Source organism: Desmodus rotundus, chromosome 10 (genome assembly GCF_022682495.2).
Source record: "Desmodus rotundus isolate HL8 chromosome 10, HLdesRot8A.1, whole genome shotgun sequence".
Lineage (NCBI taxonomy): Eukaryota > Metazoa > Chordata > Mammalia > Chiroptera > Phyllostomidae > Desmodus > Desmodus rotundus.
The window spans coordinates 104,171,008-104,191,858 of NC_071396.1; the positions used below are offsets into that span (position 1 = coordinate 104,171,008).

The 20,851-nt window shown below is 45.0% G+C and overlaps 1 protein-coding gene and 1 long non-coding RNA gene across 3 annotated transcripts in view; one reads left to right on the forward strand and one right to left on the reverse strand.

Moving 5' to 3' along the window:
* CDH20 (cadherin 20) overlaps positions 1 to 20,851 on the forward strand; it is a 178,031-nt gene that overhangs the window by 100,893 nt on the left and 56,287 nt on the right. The gene's annotated exons all lie outside the window — the stretch shown is intronic.
* Positions 3,762 to 17,596, reverse strand: LOC123478727 (uncharacterized). The gene is made up of 3 exons (XR_006654027.2): positions 17,488 to 17,596; positions 5,750 to 5,923; positions 3,762 to 4,217 (listed from the first exon to the last, which is right to left on the reverse strand). It is a non-coding gene; the product is annotated as an uncharacterized lncRNA (long non-coding RNA).

Consider the following 20,851-nt stretch of genomic DNA (forward strand, 5'->3'; position numbering starts at 1 on the left):
GCCAAGGTTGATAGAGCTTTGTTGTTATCTCTAGTCTTGGAGGTAACACATGTTCAGTATAAACCCATTCATTCGCAATAGAAAGGTTTACCTCTATTAATAACTTGTGCATATCCTTCCAGACTCTCTCCACATATTTGTGGGCATGTTTAAAGATACACAGTATCTGTTTTTTACAAAACGTAATCACACTACATATACTTTTAAAACCTGCTGGTTTTGCTCTTTTAATGTACCACGGATGTATTTCCATTACAGTAAACACTGATCTACAGCTCCATTCTTATGTTTACATTATATTCCATTATATCAATGAACCACCATTCACTTAACCAATCCCTTACTGATAAATAGTTGTGTTTAATTTTTTGTTTCCATAAAAACATTGTGGCAAGTCCCCTCCCTTATACAACTTCATATGCTTATAAAATCAATTCTTAGACGTTCCTGGCATGTAACAGGTTCTCAATAACGTTATTTAGTTAATGAGCGAGTGAAAGTGAAATGGGTTGGCCAAAGAATTGGTAACCTTGTATGTTGGTATGTATCGTTAAACTGCCTTCCAGAAAGGCAACTAAACGACTTTCTGTTATGTACGTCTTATTTTTACCTTTGTCATGGTTTCATTATTTCAGACGTTCCAAACCTCTTGCCTTGCGGTTCTGTGTTAGGGACAGTAACGTGCCGGAGTGATGGCCTGACAGCCTGGAAAAGCCAACTGCCCGATTTTCGGGAATTCTGAGAACCAGTTGTAAAATGCAGCCGTTATTTAAAAATTATGTGAACTTACGATGAAATAAACCATATTTAAAATAAAGTAATAAATGCTCCAAGTATACCACCTCCTCCTAATCGCTTTATTAAATGTCACTGCTGTCAGGGCCCGTGCGGTCCATCACAGCCATTGCATCTGGATGGGGCCGGATGCCCGCCGCTCCCAACCCCAGGCTCGGGGACTGCATTGGGACCTTTGCGGTTGGTCGTGGTGGCAGTATCTGTGCCACAGAGCTCAGCGAGTGCTGTAAATCCGGGCTTGATTTAGTGCTGAAAGGGGAAGATTCTTTTTCGTTTAATTAATAATTTATATGAGGGTCGGAAGATGTTTTACAATAAGCCACCCATCAGACATCACAAGTTAGTGGGAGAAGAGTGGCAGACTCAGATGTAGCTCCAGTGTTAATTCCGGGCTGAAAACTGACTACAGATTCAAAGTTAAAAAACCAACCAAGAAAAGCATTCGGAGAAAATTAACTTACTAGACAGAATTACATTTACTTATAGTAAAGAGTATGTATTTTCCATACTTTATATGTGGAATTTTTATATTTTTTAATTATCAGTCATCACAGATATTATACCACCAGTTTGAATCTGGGCACTTCACGAATACTGTACTAATGGACTACTAGAGCACGCGTAACCTTTTCAAATTGGCTTTCTTCACTCAGCGTAACTCTCTGGAGATTCAGCCAGGTTACTGCATTCATCGGTGGTTCTCTTTATTGCTGAGTAGTGTCCCTGGTGTAGATGGAACACAATTGTTTAACCATTCACCCACTAAAGGACATCAGAGTTGCTTCCAGTTTGGGGCTATTATGAATAAATCTACTCTAAACACTCATGCATGGGCTTCTGTGCGAACATTAGTCCTCATTTCTCCAGGAGAAGTGCCTAGGGGTGCAACGGCCTGAGTAATCCAGTTTTTCCACATTCCCGCCAGCGCTTGGAGTCACAGTTACTTAGGTGAGCTATTCTGACTGGTCTATAGCACTATCATATTGTAGTTTTCCTTTGCATTTCTCTAATGGCTAATGGTGTTGAACATTTTTTATGTGCTCCTTTGCTATCTCTGTAAGTTCTTTGGTGAAATATCTTCATGTCTTTTTTACCCACGCTCTAATTCCATTATTTTCTTTTTGTACTCTGCTGTTTTAAAAGTTCTTTACGTATTCTATCTACTAGTCCTTTGTCTAGATATGTGGTTTTATAACTATAATAAAACCCCACATTAACAAAGCAAATGAAAAGCCAAAAAGTTCTACCGCATAACATGCAGAGTTGTGAATTGTGAAATTAATGCAAAATAGTACATTCTGTCAGCCTTCCAGGCCCTGTCTGCGTAAGGGGGGGGGGGGGGACGAAAAACATGTTTCACTTACTAAACATGCAGGAAAGACCATGATTATTGCAAAGAAAACATGCGTTAGGCACTGGAATGAGAAAACATCTGCCCTTCAGACACCGTCTTCCACCTCAGGACCACTGGCCAATCACGTTATCCCCAAAAGCCTTCCCTGCAGGGTCTCATATGTTTGTCTGCACTTGCTCTAAAAGCCACTTGAAATCATCCCGAGAAAACCTCACGCAAACACACACGACGGGCCTTCCACAAAACAGCTCTCCAGGGCTCTTCCGAGTGTCAATCAATACCAGGGAAAACAAGGGAAGCTCAGGGAACTGTCCCAGAGCAAAGGAGGCTACAGAGAACACGGCGATTAAACACAAGGAGGGATCCCGAATTGAATCCTGGAATGGGGGACAGACATTAGTGGGAAACCAGGGAAATCTAAATGAAGTCTGTAGTTCAGTTAATTAAAAAGTAGGGTTGATGGGTAAAAGTTTTAATAGGACAGCTTGCAGGATCAAGGTTCTGAAGCCATTAATGAAAGCATTTTGGGGAAAGAGGTCAACTCTTCTTTTTAAATGTGAACATGTGCATAGTTAAATAATCCTAAGATGACAAAGCTTTCAAGTAATACTTATTTTGGGTTTCTTCAACATGGCTAATTATGAAACCACTATAAGGTCATGTTATTCTCTTAATAATATTCTTCTGGCCACATTATGATCTCCTAAGAAATTCTACAAGTACATAATTATTTGCCAAATGTGGGAATGTGAAGATATTATGAAAACTTGAGTTAGACAAGCATGCAAAAAGCCATAATTTACCATAGGAAACGACCACATAATTCTGTGCTAAATGGCATTTAAAAGATGGCCCTTTAACTTTTATCTCAAATTAATACTTGTTATATAAATTGTACAGTTAACACCATCTCCACGATGAGCATTCCTTTCAAAGAGGGTTTTTAGTAAATTACTGAAAAATGTTTTGACAGAGGCACGTAAGCTGAAATTCTACACCCCTCCTCACTACAGAACTTCCCCTGCAGAGTTCTAAACATGGAACTCCTACAGCCCTGCCATTTAATAAGCTTACAGCCGGGAGTGGCCCCGTTCCAGTACTTGCTCTGAGCGTGGAATCCAAGTGGCTGACAGGTAGTAAATGTTAGTACGTGTGATGGTACTTGGCTCGAATTGTTTCTTTCCTTCTTTCAGGCTATCAAATACAATCTGTGGCCTGGTATTCTGGGTTCTGCACAGGATGCCGTGGACTCCTCCCTGCACTCCGCCAGACCGTCACTTGTCTTTGCTTGTTGTTCCCGGGTAATGCCACCAGGTGACGCACTTCCCGGGTTTGGTAGTTAAGACTTCCAGTGCCAAAAAACGTCTAGTGTGTTTTAATAGAGCTGCTTTTAAGTTGGGGGAAGTAAAAGCTATCCATGGTTAAACAGAACTATATAATTACATAACTTTTTTTCAAAAAAAAAACTTTGAAAGGAGAGGTCTAGAGAGAAAGACAATTTTAGCCACCTGAACCTAGGTTTGCATGGGAGGCATTTTGCAATGAAACAGATTATTTTTATTTTGATTTTTTATACAACTGAGATTTTCATTGTTTTAGTTGGTAGCAGGGAGTAGTACAGGTTTTGGAGTGAGTTTAGGAAAGAGAACAACTGACAAGCATTCTTCATTTGATCCTCGTGACTCAGAGTTCTTGGATAATCTTACAGAAAACCTACTCTCTTCTAGAGGCTAATTACTTTGTTCTTTTCTCTCAAGAGGGAAAGAATCATCCTGACCTCTTAGCCAGTGAGTATGGATTAGTGGAGAAGCTCCACAGGGTACAGATCCCGTTCCACAATTCTCCAGAGGGTCACACCGCAGCCCACCCAGACCCTTTTCCTCTCAGAACACCGGGCTCCACGGGTGCACTGGTTTGGGGTCAACACGAAGACTGAACCCAGAAAGGAAAGGACCGCCCTGAATCATGGAGGCCCCTCTCAGCTCCAGAGAACACTGGCTCCATTTAGTCTTTTTTCCTTTTAAAGATATCCACTCTGGCTTCTTCTGTCCTCCTCCAGAAAGATTACCTTAAAAAAAAGAAAAGAAAAAAAGAAACCTTGATTAATGAAGTCATTTCCAGTAGATCTTCCTCCAGTCAGAAATTCGAAGCTCCCACAGCAGAGCAGCAGCCTTGCCCTTGAAGCAGTCCCCGAATCTGAAAGAGGTGGTGCCCTCTGGTTACCCGCTGCTGCCCCGTGGCTGCCTAACCACGGTTTACCGCGGTGGCTGCTGGTCCAGAACGCTGGCTCTGAGTGTCTGTCTTCAACAAATACAATAAAAATAACTAGCCTTGATTTAGCACTTGTTTTGGCCATATGCTATTCTCAGTGCCCATTGTACTATTTCATTCAAAGCTGACAACAACTCTGAAAGTCAGGTACTCTTATAACCCTCCCCATTTTACAGGAAATTGAGGCACAGAAAGGTTAAAATACTTGCCCCAAATGTCATAGTGGCAGAGCACTCCATGTGCAGCCACTGAGCGTTAATTATACGTCCCCTTCCCATCTCAGTAACTTCCCCCAAGCAGCTGAGTCCCCAGGCTCAGTCTCCTCATCTGGCATCAGTATCGATGCCTGTCCCATCCACCGCACAGAATTGTTGGAGAAGTCAAATATGATGGGAGGGAATGTGTGTGGGTTTTCTTTGTTCTTTGGAGCAGTTATAAAATAAGGAATACAGAATAGATGGCACGTGGCAAGATCTTAGCTATGAGTGGGAACAGAGTGCTTTCCAGAGTCAAGCCAACACAGAGAACAGAGGAAGCCCGGGGTTCTCCGGCCTCTCAGCCCCTCCCCCTTTCCCACTAGTCAGGCCCAGCCTCTACTGCCCTGGCTGGTCTGCCTCGGGGCTGCTGAAAACTGCTCTGTGTCTTGTTTGTTTTCTTATTGCACTTTTCCCATCACCACCCATCCCTTTTAAGCCCCCTCCCTCTCTTCTGTATTCTGGATCTATTTTTAAAATGCAGATTCTCCAGTGAACAACCTGGGTCTTCAGTTGACTCTTACTAAGAGCAAAGAAACTAGACTCCCTTTGCATGCTTTTAAAGAAAACACGCAGAGCACAGCACAAGTGCTTACACACGGCAGCATGTCCTTCTTTCACTCCCCTGCCTCGTTGCATCCCCTCTGCGTCCGTTTCCTTCCTGCTGACCGCCTCCTTGTTGGTATGAGACCCTCAGCCTGGGTGCCTTCTCATTCTCTATGACCCCTCCCTTTGCCCCTCCAGCCTCTCTTAGCTTACTGAGATTATAATATTGAACCAATAGATCATCTACTATTTACTCTCTCTCAGAACAGGATTTTGCCTAGTTAAGGGAATAAAAATTTCTAAATATCCTTTCCAAAAAGGACTCCAAAACACCTTCAGTTGTTAATAATTTATTCTGCCCTCGATCATAATTTATTAGTCCCATTCCTGTAATATTTGGGGGGGGGTCAGCAAAGTGGCCCACCACAGAGGCATCCCACACAAGGCCCACCACAGCCTCCCCCACCCCAAAGCACGGCAGCTGGGTCTGCATTCTGCCAGACCACAGGCAACCTTGTTCTCCACACACCTCATTCCACATCCATCAGTCCAGCATCCTTCTGGGTGGGAGAGTTGGGCCGAAGGGCTCGTGGTGTGTGTGCAGTCCATGATTCCATCCGGATCTGGACAGAAGCTGAGGGCCCACAGGCAGTAACTTCACCCGAAAGGATACTGTGCCTAAGCCCAAGAGAGCAAAGTGGCCCTACAATGGGGTGTAAATGGTAAAAGTAAATCAGCCCAGGATTTGTGTTTGTTGTGTGGGAAGGCGATGGCAGAGTAAATCTTCAAAATTTAAGAATATTTGTATGTGAACTGCATAAAGTAGCACAGATTTGTTGCTTTAAAGCTCATCTACAGGGACTGAGAATTGGGCTTGTTGATTTCTTTTATTGTCCATTAAAATGACTCTAGTCCTTGTTTGTATTTACTTGCGAAGCACAGATCTATTTCTGCATAGCTTTACCACTTTAAGTATTTTGAGAAACTTCTTCTTAATACCACCTAGTTAATTGCACCATGATAGCTCCAAAGTGGGACATTATATCTATGTCTTAAGTGCTTCTGTGGATATAATAGCTTCAGTCATATTATTATAATTTCTTTTATTTAGAGCACCTGGAAAGCTGAACATAAAATGCCTCAATCTGCTATCATTCCAACTATTACTTACCTTAATGCTAAGTACATACTAACGAAACTCTATCACCTCTGGTAACATTACGTGCTGGATTCTTCCATGACAGAATGTAAGTTCAATGCAGATACTCATCTCTCCTTGCTTTCCTTCACTCAGTCAATTAAAAGTGTTCTCTCTGTAAGGCAAGTTTCTAGTTGCCCTGATTTCTGAACTTCCGGTCGGTGCACTTAGTGGGGAAAGAACTGATTGCAGGGGAAAGTGTTAACTGCGGAACTGCATCCACGTGTGGGAGGAGACACTGCTCAAAGCTAAATCCTAAATGCGCTCAACAGACCAAGCCCGGAAACGGCCAGGTGTTAGGAGAGCCTGGGCCAAGAAAATGAGCCTGAAGCTAGATACACCCCAAGTGGGCCAACCTTCCTACTCCACGCTGGTTACCTAGTAGCAGCTGTGTACACCACCGAGGAGATTTTTCGGAATACAAAAGCTCAGGCCCCACCCAGGCTGACCTGATAAAATATGCACATTAGCAAGACCCTCAGAGGATTCCTATGTGCTTTCAAGTCTGAGAAGCAGCCCTGTCTATACCTGGCCCAGATTAACCTCAGGAACTCACTAGGAGTACTGGTCACTCCCCGTGGCAGAGCGCGGTGGAACCGACAGAAGGGAAAGACAAAAGCTGTAACTCTGTGAGACCGCCAATCAACCGCGGAGATCCCATGGCCTGGGAGGTAGACACAGGGAAGAGGGAAAGTGTCACACACTTAATTCCAACCAACTGTTGAAACACAAAGCTCCTGTTGGAACTATTTTCCAATCCTCTCTGCATGATGTTATTGGATTTGATTTCTTTTCTTCTAAAGAAGGACACATTAGAAAAAAAATGACTTAAATTCAGTATTCCATCCAGATGCTTTCAATTTGGCAGGCAGGAAGCAAGTTTTGCATAGAGACTGAGCTCACTGAAAGCGATTAGAATTTTGAGCTGGGAAGTACAAAGGCATTTTAAAGTTAGAAAACTTCAGATGGAAATAAATACAAGTGACCTTGATAGAATTCTGCAGTGATATTCACATCTCAGAGCCATCTCGGAATAAGCTCCTCTGGACTCCTTCGTACCCAGTCTTCCTGGCATTGCATTCAAAATGACATCCTTAATGCGAAATTTCAATTTTTAATTTTCAATTCAAGTTATGTTCCCTATTACTTTGTATCAGGTTCAGGTGTACAGCATAGTGGTCAGACAACCATATGGTTTACAAAGTCTTCTCCCTGACATTTCCAGGACCCAGCCGACCACACAGTCATTACGGTATCATTAACTGTGTCTCCTGTGCTGCACTTCACACCCCATGAATAGTTTGTAACTGCCCATTTGTACTTCTCAGTCCCTCCTCCTTGCCCACCCGGTGCCCCCACACCGCAACCACCGGTCTGTTCTCTGTGAGTCTGTTTCTGTTTTGTTTATATTGTTCCTTAGATTCCACATATAAGCGAAATCACATGGTACTTGTCTTTCTCTGACTGGCGTATTTCAATAAGCATACTATCCTCAAGGTCCAACCACGCTGTTGCAAATGGTGGGGTTTCATCCTTTTCTGTGGCCGAGTAATATCCCCTTGTACCGCAGCTTTTTATCCACTCGTCTACAGAGGAGCACCTGGGCTGCTTCCATAGCTTGGCTATTGTGAATAATGCTGCAATGAACACAGGGGTGTGCATATTCTGTCAAATTCAGATTTTGGGTTTCTTTGGATGAATTCCCAAAAGTGGAATTGCTGGGTCCAAAGACAGTTGCATTTTTAATTTTTGCAGTAACTCCATACTATTTCCCAGTGGCTGCGCCAACCTGCATTCCCACCAACAGCCCACAAGCCTTCTCTTTTCTCCACAAACTCGCCAGCAGTTGCTGCTTGTTGATTTACTGATGATGCCATTCTAGCCAGTGTGAGGTGGTAGCTCGCTGTGGTTTTAATTTGCGTCTCTCTGATGATTAGTGATGTTGAGCATATTTTCATGTCTATTGGCCGTCTGTGTGTCCTCTTGGAGAAGTGTCTATTCGCATCCTTTGCCCATTTTTTAATTGGATTGTTTGTTTTTTGGTGTTGAGTTGAATGACTTCTTTATAAATTTTGGATATTAACCCCTTATCAGATGTATCATAGGCAAATATGTTCTCCTATCCAGTGGGTCATTCTCTCATTTTGTTGATGGTTTCCTTTGCTGTGCAAAATATGCTAAATTTCTCTCAGGCAAATGACAAAAAGTGGGAGGTGTAGTAGGATCCAAAACACATCTAATTTAAGTGGATGAGCCAGCCACAGAGACCGCACGCAGTACGGGGAGGTTGTAACATAAATGGGCACCGGCACGCAAAGGCTGTGCTTACCCCGCTGACGGAGGCTCAGAAGTGGCTGCCCCCTTCGCAGTTTCCCACAGTCCTGGACCTCACATTCACAACGGACATCCGTGGGTGTGATGGGGGCAGTTCCATCATCCTTTCCTGAAGGTTATTTGCAGGGTCAAACTGACTCTGGTCTCAAAATAAATTTGAGATTTTTGACATCCTTTGACCATATGGTGTATTCATTACAGAAGCTATTTTGCAGTTTTCTTTTTCCTTAGCCATTTGTATTTTCTTCATGTTTTTGCCATTTTTTCCCAATAAGTAGGTATCCTAGACACCAGTGGCTACTAACATCAGACAATATTTAACTGCTTTTTAAATCTATTTTCAAATAATTTGCTGATTTAGCAGCAAATACATCTTTAAAAAAAAACCCAAAAACTTCATCTCTTCAATGGTTACCAGTTTTTATTTAATAGTTATTCAACATTTATGAGTGTACATCATCTATCATTTTTTAAAGATTTTATTTATTTATTTATTTTTAGAGAGGAGAAGGGAAGGAGAAAGACGAAGAGAAACATCATTGTGTGGTTGCCCCTGTGTGCCCCCTACTGGGGACCTGGCCTACAACCCAGGCTTGTGCCCTGACTGGGAATTGAACCGGCAACTCTTTGGTTCACAGGCTGGCACTCACTCAATCCCCTGAGCCACACCAGCCAGGGCAGAAGTAAATACATATTTCAATATTTTTGAATCAGAATCTTACTTAAAATATCACAGGTGGTTAAGTGCTAAACAACTGTATGACATTGTTATATTTTTTCACTAACATAATACAAATGAGTATTTTAATTTTAAAAGAACAGTGTAAACTCTGGCATTTTGCAAAAAGGTAAATTTAAACCATAGCATCTACAGACCACTTGTAGAAAAATTAGACAAGTGGCCTATACAAGTAGGGAATTCAAATGTTTAAATCTTTTGAGTTTCTTTAATGACTAGAATGACTATCCCATCTCAAATAGGATTATACAACTAATGAACTCATTGAAAATTGGGTCAAAATGATTTGTAACTATGGAAGAATAGCTAAGCATGGTATATTGGTTTCCTGAGCTTCCATAACAAGGTACCATGAACTGGGTGGCTTAAAACAACAAAAATTTATTGTCTCTCAGTTCTGGAAGCTCAAAGTCCAAAACCAAGGCTTGGGCAGGGCCCTGCTCCCTCCAAGCCACTAGGGGGAGGACCCCCCCCTTGCCTCCTCCAGCTTGGGACAGCCCCAGCAGCACCACGGCAGCCTCCATCTTCTAACGGCCACCGTCCCTCTGGTCTCTGGCTTCTCTCCTCATAGGGACGCCAGTCTTCCTGAGTTAAGGGCCCACTCTACTGACTTGATCGTAACTTGATAACATCTGCAGAGACCCCACTTCCAAATAAGGTCGCGTTCCCATGAACAGGGGTTTAGACACAAGGCAGCGCACGTACCACGTGGCTAGCATTCTCTCAGGGACGCGGCACAGCCTTAACTTCACCAAGACAAGACTGCTGTTCTCTCTCTGCTCCAAAAATTATCATTTCTTTTCACCTGCCTTGGAAAAACAAACAAATCATTAGAAGTCAAACGATGTTGCTAATGAAAGGTGTGGAACAAGTATCTGATACAGGTGCTCTCGGAAAAGAAGGAATCAAGCCCTAGCTGGCATGGCTCAGTGGATTGAGCACCAGCCTGCAAACCAAAGGGTTGCTGGTTCAATTCCCAGTCAGGGCACCCAGCCTGGGTGGTGGGCTATGTCCCCAGTGTGGGACAAGTGAGAGGCAACCACACACTGATGTTTCTCTCCCTCTCTTCCTCCCTCCCTTCCCTTCTCTCTGCAAATAAATAAAATCTTTCACAAAGTTTTTTAAAAAAAGAAAAGAAGGAATTGAGGTATGTCAGTGACAGCTGCATCAGTGACAAGAGCTAATAATTTAAGAGCCTGTCGGTTTTCAAGTACGTCACCTTCCTGGGTGGTATAGGGTTTAAGAAAACAAAGTTACAGGTTCAAAAGATTCATCAAGGGGCAGAGGCAGAAGTCTGTCTGGAGCCATTTACTTCATGAGTATCATAAATAATTTCACGTGACAGACAATTCTTTGACACCAGTTGAAACAATTCACACTAGTAAGTCAGGGACCCCTTCAGGACTTAACAAACTGTGGTAAACAACTTCTTTTTGTTGTTGCACTTCTGTGCCTGTTTTTCAATGTCACTTTCTTCCCAGACTTACAAGTTTCCCAACTCTCCCCGAGTGCCACGTCAAGGGCCCTGTCCAGGTCCCTTTCCCCTCCTGCCGTCTGGGCCCTCCTCTCTTCCTCCAAGGCCCTGCTGGGCACCGGCCCAGACACCGCTCGGCAGCTCACTCCTGGTGGCTGGCTTCCTCTACTCTCAACTCCCCGTTCCTACCCCAGTGTCCTCGACACCCCCCCGCACTTCTCCAACCTGAATGTGGGCCCTCGTCACAGTGCAGACTCTGACTCTGTACATCTGGGGGCGGGCGGGGGGGGGGTCTGCCATCCTGCATTTGTAACAAGCCCCTGGGTCACACCCATGCCACTGTCCACGGACCACTCTGTGGAAGGGCTATACAACCTGACTACCCTACTATCTTCCCCAGTTGGGCCTCCCTTCCCCCCAAGACCTCACGGTGCAAAATGACCTCTTACCGCCACTACCTTCCTTCTCTCAGCAGCTCCTGCTGCCTTGAGCACATCTCAGGGGAGCAAAGGAGTAACACAAATGGCTCATACTGAAGAATAACTGGCTCCTACACGCGCCTTAACTACTCTCCCCTTCCTCCCAGAGCTTGTCCTGGGCAGTTGTGTGAATCTCTAACTCAAGTAGTCTTCACTTGAAGTGTAAATATTGGTACATTTTTCTGGGGAGCAGAGTCAAGATGGTTATCAGACCTTCCCTAATCCCAAAAGATAAAAGAGTCATACTCTAGGCAGCAAAATGTCAGGCCCGGTCAACAACCATGCTGGAAGGGGTGAGAGGGGTGGGGTGGAGGAGCCTCCTCCTGAAGCACACCACTTACTTGGCCCTTCCCCACCCCCCAGGGTGCTCATGGGGAGGGGGACACAGCAGAGCTTGGGGCTGCAGCCGGTTTCCCACCCACATTCCCTCAAACTCCAAGGAGAAGTTGCATCGGGTTCAGCTTCCTTGTATTCAAACAGAACTCCCGCCTGAAGGCTGGAGTGCAGGCTGCAGGGTGAACTCCTCCCCTTAGTGACACCTGAAGGTAAGCTCAGATACAGAGGGGACAGCTGTGTCCTCACTGCGTCCCTCTGGGGCTAAGATTCCAGGCCCCGGCCATCCAAACTCCCAGACCACGGAGAGGGCAACGGCCCCCACACTCGAGGAAAATGTGTGTGCCTAAGAAAAACAAATCCTGGGTCTTCTGAAGGGCCTGGAAGTGTAACCTCCCCCTCCTCCACCCACACTGGCCCCAGGAAATGGCTCGTTTAGCTGTGCATTCAATGAGGTAACATATGTAAAGGAACACCCAGCATGGAGTCCCACAGATATTAGGGATTTGATAAATATGAGTTCCCTTCCCTACTAAAAGTAATGCCAGCTACGCTGTTTATGTGATTCCCTTGCCATTACTACCATAGAGCACAGTAAGAAGTATGCACATAATTAAATATGCATCGCCATGATAATTTTGTTTTAAATTTTATTGATAACAGCGTTATCCGCTTTATGTAAGCTCAGGGTTTTTCTGCTTATGCAGCATGGTTATCTGTTCCTAACTTTCAAAAAAATACAAGGGAACATCTGAGAGAAGAACAGTTTAGTGGTTTAACAAGGTAAAAATAAAAAGTTCAACCTCTTCATGCAGTTGTGCGATCTCACTCTCCTCGCTGTTCCTCCTGTCCTAACCGGTCTGGGGCTCTCTCCCCCCACCCGCGCCCTCTACCCCCCCCCTCCCACAGAACACTGTCTCCCACAGCCTTCTTCCACTGCCGGAAAGGCCAGGCAATCTCCAGGAATACCCCCTTCCATCTGTCTCTGGAAGCTTTGATTAACACGCTGTTCAACCCTGGCAGTCTGGGAATACCAGCCATGGAAGAGCATGCTGTGGAGCTGGCAGTTGCTTGTCAAAACTTTGCTCACGACAGAATCCCTGACCTAAATACTGGAGTGAGTGTGGGCTGCCACTCGAAGCCGAAAGCAACCACACCATTTGTCAATGTCTGAGACTCAGAGGACACTTAAGCATCAGAGTGAAAACCAGCCAGGCCTCTTGAACCGGGAAGCGACATAAAGGGCCCAAGTGCAGAGCGCAAGTTGAAGCTGCGAGTGTGATGAAACTGGTTAGAACCCTCCGTCGTGGTCTGGACAGAAATTATTCTCACCAAAAAAACAATTCTAGGGACCCTGACATTATTTTTAAAGTCCTGAACAGTATCTATCGTGTAATTACACTAATCGTGATTCACAACCAACTGCAGGAAATGACAATATCCACAAATGGAGTCAATGATTTCAAAATGCCTTGGAACAGCACACAACTTCGACCCCCGAGGAAATCCTACAGGCTATTCTAAAGGTGCTCATCACAGAGCTCGCGGAGAATAAACCACTGGCCTGGTTAGCCAAGCACACCCCCGATAGCATTTCCAGTTGAAAAGAAAGAAGGGGTCACTGTCCGTCCTCCTAGGACTAGTGCAAAGCAGCAGCAGCGCCAAACCGGTCAACGCTAGTCGTCCTCGGCCCGGCCTTCCTCACCCTGCTTTCCCTCTGCCTGTCCCACTGCCATTTGTGACGAAAAACGGCACCGCTCCCATCTTCTGACTGTGAACCCGCTGCTAGTAACACGCATACTCCCCATCACACGGAAGAAAACACAGCTAAACTGGCCTTGGGAGTCCTGGGGCTGGTGAGTTACCAGGTTTGCAAGAGTGAACTGACAGTCAGGCGCCAGAATAGTTTTACACTTTCCTATTTTAGCAATAAAAATATTCCTAACTTACAGAAAAGAGTTATGGTCTAGAATTTTGTTACCAAACCAGGTGAATTTTAATGGCTCATTTTAAAAATTTACCCTGAAATGAAACAGGAAGGGTGAACAAAATAGAGCATCAAACACCCAGAGGGGTGATGACAGGGGCTATTTGTGAGTGCAGAGTCAATGAAACTACCCTCATCCTGACCACAGAGAGCCGCGGTCCCCTCCCACACGTGGGGATCTGCCCTGAAAGCGAGTGTGCTCGCCACCTAAACAGTACAAAGCAGAGTGAAGGCATACTTCGGGAGGAAAAAACAACTTCCTTTCACTGTTTGAAACAACCTGGTTTTTTAAAGTAAGTACAAATATAAGATTCACAATAGATAATAATTCTAAGAGTGATACCCTACACACCACTTACAAAAAAGAAGGAATGCTACCGTGGGGAAGTCACATGTGCTCAAACGTACGTTCTAACACTTGAAACAGCGAGTGGCTTCTTCACTTACGCGCTGCACCCCAGGGCACTTCCTTCAGGAGAGGAAGCCAATACTCTCTCCAGGACACGATGTCCTGGTCACGCGAGGGTACAGACTGCGCAGCTTTTGATGCCGCCGCCTTTTCCTCTGGGGTTGTTCTCAGTATGAATCTGCCTTCTGCAGTTCACCTGATTAGTAACGGTGTTTGAAACAATGCAGAGGTCAGGAGAGAAGGTAACTCTGAAAATCTTGAAACTATAACTATTCTTCTCTGGGTCTGCAACTTGAGGCCGGTCCTGCCAGTAAAGTTTTGGTCTGAGGGAACCAAAAATCTCCCAAGCTGGGGTGTTTTTGAGTTTTGGGGGTTTTTTTGCATCCTCACCCAAGGACATTTTCATTTGCTTTTTTTTGAAGCGGGGAGGCAGGGAGGAAGGGAGAGAGAAAGAGAGAGACAGAAACATCAATGCAAATCAGCATCGATCAGTTGCCTTTGTGCGCACCCAGACCGGAGCTGGGACCCACAACCTAGGCATATGCCCTGACTGGGAGTCAAACCCGCAGCCCTTCGGTTAGGGGATGACGCTCCAACCCCAGAGCCGCACTAGCCAGGGCCCAAGCTGGTTTTCAGGAGAAGGGGGGAGGGATGCACAGTCACAGAGGCACCTCACAGAAGTCCAGGGTGGGAGGTTGAACTAAGCTTCCCAAAGGAGGGGGACAGGCAGGAAGAGCCTCCTCTCTTCTCATGCCCTCCAATGTCTCCCCCTCTTCTCTGCCAGACTTCCTCTGGGCTGCCTCTGCAAAACAGCACCCCAAGTCCACATTTCCAGGAAATAAGACCTGGCTGGCCCTGCTTAACTCAACTGTCTAACCTTGTTCCACACAGCTTTGGCCTCCCTCGGCCGGTGGGGTGGAGGAGGCGGGGGGCGGGGAGGAAGGAGCAGAGACCCCGTTACAAACAAGGCTGGAGCGGCCCGACTCTGGCTAGCACCATATTGCTGGGACACTGACAGGGAACCAAGGCCCCGTTTCCAGCTCTTCCCGCACCCTGACGCAGCCCGCAGATGAACGATGTACGAACTAGCTCCTACCAGCTCCACTGCAGATGTGGGAAGGGAAGCACAAGGAGCGAAGTGCTTGCCCAAGTTCCCACAGCCCGGAGATGTGGAGCCGAGATCCTCCACCCAGATGCCTGGGTCCTCCCAGGCACCCCAGCTGCACAGCGCAAGGCGGTCTCCACTGGAGAGCGTGATCCTGTAGATGAAGCGCAGCCCTTCCTAGTGAGAGTCCCCACTGTCCCATCAATGTGCCTCAACCGGGTCTGCGAGAGCAGCCAGGATCCATCACAAGTTCAAAGTGAAACTGCCTTAGAGTGTGTAGCTTGCCTTCTCACTGCATGTGTGCAGAACAGAAATGACAATCTTGGTGGCCAGGATTCTCAGATCCTTATTTCATCCCAAAGCAGCTCCTTTCCCTTACATCCCCCAAAGATTCAGGACATTCAGACAGGCTGAGGGTGTTACAGATGAGGGAAACCTCTTCGTTTCTATATGCAGGGGTATGTGTGCCTGAGGAGGGGGACAGCACAGTATTAAGGAACACTGGCAACTCTCTCCTAAGGATGTTCTTGTCCTTACCTCTCATTTTAAACACAAGCAAATTCGGTCTCTCTGCAAGACTGTATTCCTCGATTATATTTTTTTCTCTCTGCTTGCTACATTAAAAGTCTTCCAATTTCAAGTCACTACTGTGCAACTGGCTTAGGTAACATACTGCAGTATGTAGCTCATACATTGTGTCCAGGGGACTTGCCTTACAGTAAGCATCACTTCAACTGCAGTGAGCTGGCCATGGCCATGACCTATGGGGACCCCAGTGGCCACTTATTATAAACTATAGCTCGTGGATAATGCTAATGAAGGTCTTCAAGAAGCCACATTTGCATGACTTCACTTTTTGCTGTGTCTCCTTTAAAATTGCTAATAAAAGACTGGCAAATGTGTTCTTTATTATTAATTTGCTCACCCCTTTTCTTCATCTCCTGCTGTCCACAGGAAACCATTTGCATTCATTACAACATATCCCTTCATGACCACCAAAAATCAAACACCCCCACCCTTGAAATCTCAAAACCCTAACGTGGTAATTGCCTCCAAATGTGGAGGTCCGTGTGCAAACTCCTTACGGTATTCACGAAACTGGGAAGGAACCGCAAGAGCACCGTGCTTCCAGAAACAGGAAGCCAACTGCAGAATCCAATTTTCAAAGGGAAATGTCATGTTTGTTTCATGTCAGCCTCTGCTTCAGATCAGAAAAAAATAAATAAATAAAAGCTAAACAATAGCAAAAAACCGTTGGTCTGACTGGTTATTTCCAGGCAAAGCAGAGGGCAGATGGAAAGCCATTCAATTGGCTGTGGAGCCTTGTCTGTCTACCTCCAGTTGCTTTGGAAGCAGCTGAGCCAGGCTGAACCCCTGTTGAATGAGAATTCACACACACGCACACACACACGTCCACATGTTTATTTAAATAGCATTATTAAAAATATATAGGCTTGGCTGTCACAGGAACAGGTGGTCTGGCAGCTCTAGCCTTTCTGATACATCAGGCTGGCTGCCCAATTTGCGAGAGCCCTGCCTCCCAACTGTCCTGTGGTGACAAGACAGTGCACAGCCCGGACGGTACATGGAACCCTCAATCCCAACGCGGCTCTCATTAAGGTGGCAGGACCTCTGGAAGTGAGCCTATGGTAATTTGTAGATTTAAAATTAACCTATGAGAAGGAAAATAAAATCAACCTAAGGAGCATGAGTATATATATGAATACCTGTGTACAAATATAAAAATCACTTCTGCTTTTACATTAACATTTACGTATGTACACTATAGTTTCCAGCTATCTACATACACGTGGGATTAATGAATAAATAAAAACGTGTAATCACACACACACAAACACCACAGAAAGGGATCTAGGGACACTGCAGATATCATATAAAAACTGTATCAATGATCGCTCAGAGTTTCTGATACAAAAACAATTAATTATGTAAGAAAAACATGTAATCCATTTTTAAATGAGTTTCTTTCCCCAGTATGCAGACTTAAGAATGCTAAAAATGAAGATAAAAAGATGAGCGCCAACCGGGCTCATCCCTGTGTGCTCACCTCTGCTGGCAGGCTGTGCAGAAGCCCCACTAACTCCCCTGCCCACTGCTGTATGTGCGGATCGGGTGTTAACACTGGGTGCCTAGGAAGTGTCGGGAGGCAAGGCCCAGTCAGCCTGGTGATCGTGGGATTGCGTCTTACCTTTGCTGTACGCCACAGACCCCGTGGCTGCTGTCTGTGCCACGAGTGGGCCCTGGCTGTATCCAATCTATTTCTACGCTCTATTGTCACTGGTCACAAATGGCCTTGTTCTCCCATTCCCTCCATTTTCCAACGGAAAAGGGGGGGGGAAGGATCAGCTAAGCCTGAGCTCAATTTGCCCTGGCAATTACTACAAAGCTCCCGCTGAGAGGGAGGCCCTTCCCCTTGTGTGCAATGACGCACAGCATCCAGGGTCCCGACAAAAGGGGGCCCTGCTTCTCCCCAAGTGCGCTCGGCCATGTCCGGGCATGCCAGCCGGGATGCCCGCCAGTGCACATCTGAATGGGAAAAAGAGAGACGAGAACCCGGGGGGCAGGCAGAAACAGAGTGAAAGATCACCAAGTGACAAGAGGCAACAAAACATCAACTTGGTGACGAAAAAGAGAAGGAACTATTCTGACCACAGAACAGTAACTCACTGAGATAGTGTAGATAGATATGTTTGAGTGGTACCCAGCTAAATTATGCTTTTATTACAGATAAAGGTTATTTTTCTCTTTCTATCCCTCCCCCTCCCTCTCTCTCTCCACCCCCTCTTCTCTAAAGTAGAGCTGCACGTTAATTCAACCACATGACACTGTTAGAATGAAACATCACCGAGATGCAGCCTGAAGTATAATTCCTGTGGAATAAAGCACAGGACTTTATTTAAAAATCAAAGTACTAGTCAAAGGGTAAAAAACATATTACATTGTGATGAAAAAGAGGTCATTTAAGAAAAGGCTGAAATGACACTTCTTTTTGAAATGGTACGTGGAGGCTTTTATAGCACTGGGAAAAAAGGTGACTTTTTCTTAGATTTGTCCTTATTCTCTGCCTATGAAGAGAAGTAAAATGTTTGAAGAAAAGGTCACTTTTAATTCTAGGCCATGACACATGTGTCTCTCTGAGGCCGAACACCCTCATCATCCCCCCCCCCTTTCAACTGTATCTAATGACAACTGTCCTACCTGTCCAATGCTCCTGTCTACCTGGAAAACAGCCGACCTGAAGTAATGTCAGGGTCACATCCGAGACACCCCAGCCGAGTCACGTATTTCAAGGGATAAGTAATGAAATAAACGGGGGGAAATTGAGTTAATTGTAAAACCTGTTATTAGGTGCTTCCCTCCAGTCATCATGGACATGCGGAAGGGGGATCAGAGACTCTGTAACAACACGCATCTGTCCATACAGTGAAGGGCTAATTCAACAGAGGGATCGTTACAGGATGATTCCGCTAGCCCTATGGGACTCCAGACATAGAAACAAAAAGGGAGTTTCAGATCTAACACACACTGTAAAACTGTTGGGAAAAGTGGACTGCAATCCCCAGTGAAATTGCCTCCTACGGCAATTAAGAGCCCGTCTGTTGGAGCGTTAACGGCCTCCAGCAAATTCGGCAAACCCATTCCCGGTGCCGGTAATGACAGATTTCTTAGGGAGTGTTATTTAATTAACAATAATGCGACAGCGCAGCACAGCTGAGATGCAGCATTTACGTACTGGAAACACTAAGCAATGGTAAGTGAAAAAGATGTGCAGTTTGTTAGCCTTCCCATTATCTTTTGTTTCTGAAATACATAAGTAGCTCATATTTATTTGCTGCTAGATATTTTCAGCTGCCAACATGTCCAAAGAACTTTAGCTCTTACTATACAACGCTGCTAACAGTCCTTTGCCGTTTGATCCTGTTAAGAAATCCCCCAGGGCCTCAAATGTTCAGGGACAGCATCCTTTGTCCTTCTTCCCTCTAGACAAGGGCAACCGCCAGCCCCCCTTCCCTGTATACGCCAGGCTCCCTCCCACCCCCACACATCATTGGCCGCTAATCAGCCAACATCTCACTCCCTTTCCAAAGAGCTTTAGGGTGCATCAGCAACTTGGTGGCTGGCTGGGTCTCATCTCCCCTCAAGAGATGCATTCTGACCCCATGGCACAGGCAGAGTGGGAAGAAAAGCCTCAGACCGGTACAGACTTCTCCCCTCAAAGTCACTGGACTAAGTTCCCCACACCCAGCGGACTCCTTTAGAGCTCATTACAATTAAAAGACCAGTTTCAAACTGGCAAAGGGAAGACCACTTTCAGTTGTTCTGGCATCCAGGGGGAGCTGGCAGCAAAAGTGAACTTCACAACTAAAGTGACAAGCTCAGGAAAATGCAGAACCAGTGTACTCCACAGAAGAAGAAAAGTAACTTATAAAACTTTTCGTGCCATCTGTTATTTCTATGACATGTATTCACAAAATTTGGTTTTAAACTGGCCAAGGGCACAGAAAAACTGTCTTGGGAAATGACTGTGTTGACTTAGCTCCTGTGGGAGCCAAACAAAGCTAGCCAAGATAGTCATGTTACATTTTCACTGGGTGGCTGTTAACTGTAGTCACCAGTGCCCATTAAAATTCCTGCCAACCGAAAATCTTTATCTTAGAAATGAACAATCAGTGTGGAACGTGGTTACGAAACAAAACAAATTTCTGTTCGTGGCTTCTGAAAACAAGCCTGAAATCCCAACCAGTTAGCTTGTGCTTCTATTTGGCAGTAGACTGGGACAGAGTGTGTGGAACACTAGCACCACAGTGGACTCGGATTGACTGCAGGAGCTAAAGATTTTTCTCTTTGATTCTGTTGAATCCAAAGTAGCTTTCACTCAAATAATATCAAAGGCATCTGATTAAACACATCTCCCAGCAGGATTTTATCATAGGGCACGTTTTATTATGTGTAGTATAATCAGACTGATATACTATGGCATCGGCCAGTGAATGTCTTGTTTTGAAACAACTTGTGGAAATAGATTTTATCCTTCTTTAATCCTAATTTGATGCTATTAACCAATTCCATTATTTAAATTGACTATTAAGACTAGAATCAGTTTGATTTATCAGAATATATTTCCCATTAATAAGGCTTTCTTTTTAGCCTCCTTCTTTAACCTTCATTTACTTTTAGTACTTTGAAGAGAAGTATTAGCAAAATCTTTTTCCTTAATGTGGATTAAAATATGTGGACTGGTTCCCGTTAAACTCTTCATAGCCTTAAAGTATAAGAACAAAACTTGCAGAGTTTATATGGGTTTCTTTTAATGAATCTTTATAGGAAAGATTTCTTGATGAAATTTTAGGATAAAATTTTAATGAAATTACGGGAGGGATTATAAAGGAAGAAATAATAAATTAAATTTTGCAAAAGATACAGAAGAGCATTTTCCATTCCACAGCAACCCCATCCCTTTACCAACACAGAGAAGGAATCTACAGGGACAGGAACTGCTAATGCAGGCCCCACCAGTGCCACCTGAACATCTCGCTGGTACTGCCCCACGG